The sequence below is a fragment of the Anneissia japonica genome, unplaced genomic scaffold (assembly GCF_011630105.1).
Source record: "Anneissia japonica isolate Jap-2015-1 unplaced genomic scaffold, ASM1163010v1 scaffold287587_len645178_cov120, whole genome shotgun sequence".
NCBI classification, from domain to species: Eukaryota; Metazoa; Echinodermata; class Crinoidea; order Comatulida; family Comatulidae; genus Anneissia; species Anneissia japonica.
Window position 1 is genome coordinate 305,933 of NW_022718938.1, and position 3,481 is coordinate 309,413.

The window sequence follows — 3,481 nt, forward strand, 5'->3', positions numbered from 1 at the left end:
TCAACAATTTCCACCCTCTCATTATCGATTACAATATTTTCATGATTAGTTTCATTTTTTCTTCTGAAATCGACAATAACTTCCTTAGTCTTCTTTGCATTTAGTTCAAGACAATTCTCCTTACACCAAACAATAAAAGATTCAACATAGTCATAAAACAAGGATGTGTCATTTTTTGAAATCAAACCAATCAGGCAAGTATCATCAGCAAACTTAATATTAAATGATTTACTTGGATCATTAAAGCTAAATAAAATTCATTCATTATTTTAATTAATTTACTGGCCAGACATTTTTAAATCATAAGATGTTTTTTTTAAAAATTGATATGACTCTTAGACATGTAAAGGAAGAAATTCTTCGATTATAAAGTGTAATGATTACCATTCTTTTAATAATTATTTTTACTGAGCGCACACGCATTTGAAAATTCGAGAGCTTTAGCATTTTTTTAAACTTAAAATCAAAATTAAATTATCTTGATGGCATGGAATTATACGGGAATTTTAACAAAAGTATCGATACGATTGAATATTATTGAAAAGTTAAGTTGTGATAATACACAGTAAAAAAAAGGGGTAAAAAAAAAGGGGGAAGTGCGGGGATGAGACAAATGGCCATATATTGCTGCCTGAGTTCGGGGAGAATACTTGAAAAAATTAAAAACGTTGAGATGTAACGATAATTAGAGAAACAAAACATGATGTGATGAGACGGGAAAATCAGGTGAAAAGGAGGCTGATCAGCTTTTTCAGAAGCTTGGTAGCATTTTCTAACCAACCCATTAATATTCAAGACCAGTCTGTCAATTTTGGCGAGCAGCTGATCGAAAAATCGTCCCGACGATCGAGAACTAGGCCTAGCCTAAAAACAATAGTGTGAAGTTACAGAGAGACGGTTTAGTCAACGTCAATTCAACCATGGAGGAATAATTCAATTGAATTAATAAACGTATATCAGTCCGATGACTTGTTTGTTTATAATTAGGCCTATGCCTAGGATTAGCACAGTCAGTGTCTACCCAGCAGCAGTAGCGCACTCCTAGACCAGAACACTGCTCCAGTCCCGTAGCAGGTGAGTTCGCACGCAGCCTTATCCAGCTGACGGTAAAGTTACAGTAGTAGGTTTCTACTACTAGCCTAGAATTGTCATGCCATAACGACTTTGTCACATTAATTAATTTTTTTTTCATAATAGGCCTAGGCCCCTAGTAGGGCCTACTAATAATACTATAAGGCTACACAACAATAACGCCCCATTAAATAATAACATGGTGCATATGTTACTCCAAACCTAACTTTCAACTGTTGTTGAAATGTGGAATTCAAATAAAATATATACAGTATATATATTTTTTTGTAGGACAAGATACAATATGTGATATGCCGAAACATAACACTCTGGCCACATAGGTATATTTGCCAGTCGCCATGATGAGACAAACATACCACACCATTTGCCATGAGTACAACCACCCAACATTGGCATCTACGAAAGAAGGTGGTACAAAGCATGCAAGCACCCAAGACGTTAGCAAGAAACACTCTGGTTGTTTGCTGAAACTTGTAATGAAAGCTACACACAATTTAAGGTGAGCAAAAGAAAATTAAGTGAATATCTCATCACTGTTCAGCCAGAGTACATGAAACAAATATATTGGAATGGTAAAAAATATCAGCATGGTGTGTCAGTTTTGTTAAGAAGCAACAATAATACATTATACACTAGCAGACAGGAAGGCTTCAATCAAGTAATTAAAAAATCTGAAAATACTGTCAATTGATGAATGTCTGTCCAGATTAGTATATATAGTATCTCAGTATGGTATGTTATTGATAAAGCAGCAAATGCCAATGTTTGATAACATTTTTGATTTTTAACAAACCTGGTTTTGCATTATTGTAACTAAAGTATACTTATTTCTCGATAGGAGCATATGACAGGCTCAAATGGATGTGATGCTAACAGTTCCATCTGTGTGGACATGATGTGATGGACATGTCCAATCCATGGTTAGCAGAAGGTGGCGATGCTCAGAGCTCTGCAGCAAGTGATTGAGCCCAAAATATTTCAAAAGAATTAAATTAAAATGATTTATCTAGTGATTTTTTTTCTGAAGATATACTGAAATGCCACACACTTAAGTTTTTGTATTTTGTGCATCTGGTTTATATTGCATGCCAAATTTATAATAAATAAATAAATACTGTACAGTATCAGTATTACTGTACCTGTTTCATTTGCAAAATATCTTTAATATTATTAAATAATAATAGTGTAGTTTTATACAGTATAGCACACAAATCCATCTAATGTAAGATGCTCAGAGCGCTTGAAATGTGGACTAGGAACTCGATCAATGACTTTCTTTGCCCCTAAGGGTCCCTTTGTGTCTGTGCTACCTGGTAACCTGGTAAAAGCAACTATCGTCGTCCACCACCAAAATGGTATAATCCATTCAATAGTAATCCTTTTGAAGCAAATATGTGACCCAGATTTAGAAAACAAATTGTAAGGATTAATTTTCAAATGTGCGAAGTTGATAGTACAGTATGAAAACTATTTTAATGTATGGCCTTGTACAGTCTTGTGTAAAGTTATTCTATGAAACTGCTTATTTTTTAATGCCTGGACTTATGCCACTGCATTTTACACACTATTTATTATCAAAATATTAAATATATGGATTTATAGTTACTGTAGTTTATACCAATGCAAAGAATAGGGAAGAACAAGTTACATTTATATACTGCATTAGCTTACAATTTTAAAATATGAGACGAGAGTGGGGAAGATACAAAAAACATTGTACTGTACTTAACAACAAAATGTTCTTGAAATCAACTTTGCTGGCCTATCCGCATCAATAACAACAATTTCAATTCCAGACTAGGTCTGGAAGGTTACACACAATTGACTGGTCCAGATATACAAAAGCTCTAGGCCTATGCTGACAAAATTTCCTTTCATGAGTGATGAGATTGTCAAAAAAAACAGAGTACAGTTGTCACATGAATTGTCAATTGTCAAGAATGAATCTATTACATAAGATCTGTTGCATTAATGAGGATGGACTTATCAGGTATCTTTCATAACAATTTATAAATAATTATTCCAACACAAAGTTTATTTCATCATCTTCTATAGCGTCAAAAAACCCAGGGCAGTCTTCAAAGCTTCTAGGAACTTGTCCCTAATCGCCCAAACAGTGCAAGATGGGATGACCCTTCTGTCAGATTTCTTTAGCCTGTTAAATACCTACCAAATGAAAGCCATCGATATCCAACATGTCGGAATTTCCTGTAAGAAGAGAAGTACAATAAAATGTTTGAACAGACTAGTTAAAAAAAATCAGAGTGACACTTCTTACACCATTCAAAAACAATTAGTATTGATATTACAATATCTTTATAAGGAATTAATCATTCTGGCACTAATCATCAATGATAATTTTTGTTGAAAATATATATTCTAATTAACC

General features: G+C 33.6%; 1 long non-coding RNA gene across 1 annotated transcript; it reads left to right on the forward strand.

Annotated features, from left to right (window-relative positions):
* Positions 1–1,393: 1,393 nt before the first annotated feature.
* Positions 1,394–2,061, forward strand: LOC117110665. Its single transcript, XR_004445745.1, has 2 exons — positions 1,394–1,591; positions 1,931–2,061. It is a non-coding gene; the product is annotated as an uncharacterized LOC117110665 (long non-coding RNA).
* The last annotated feature ends 1,420 nt before the right edge of the window (positions 2,062–3,481 follow it).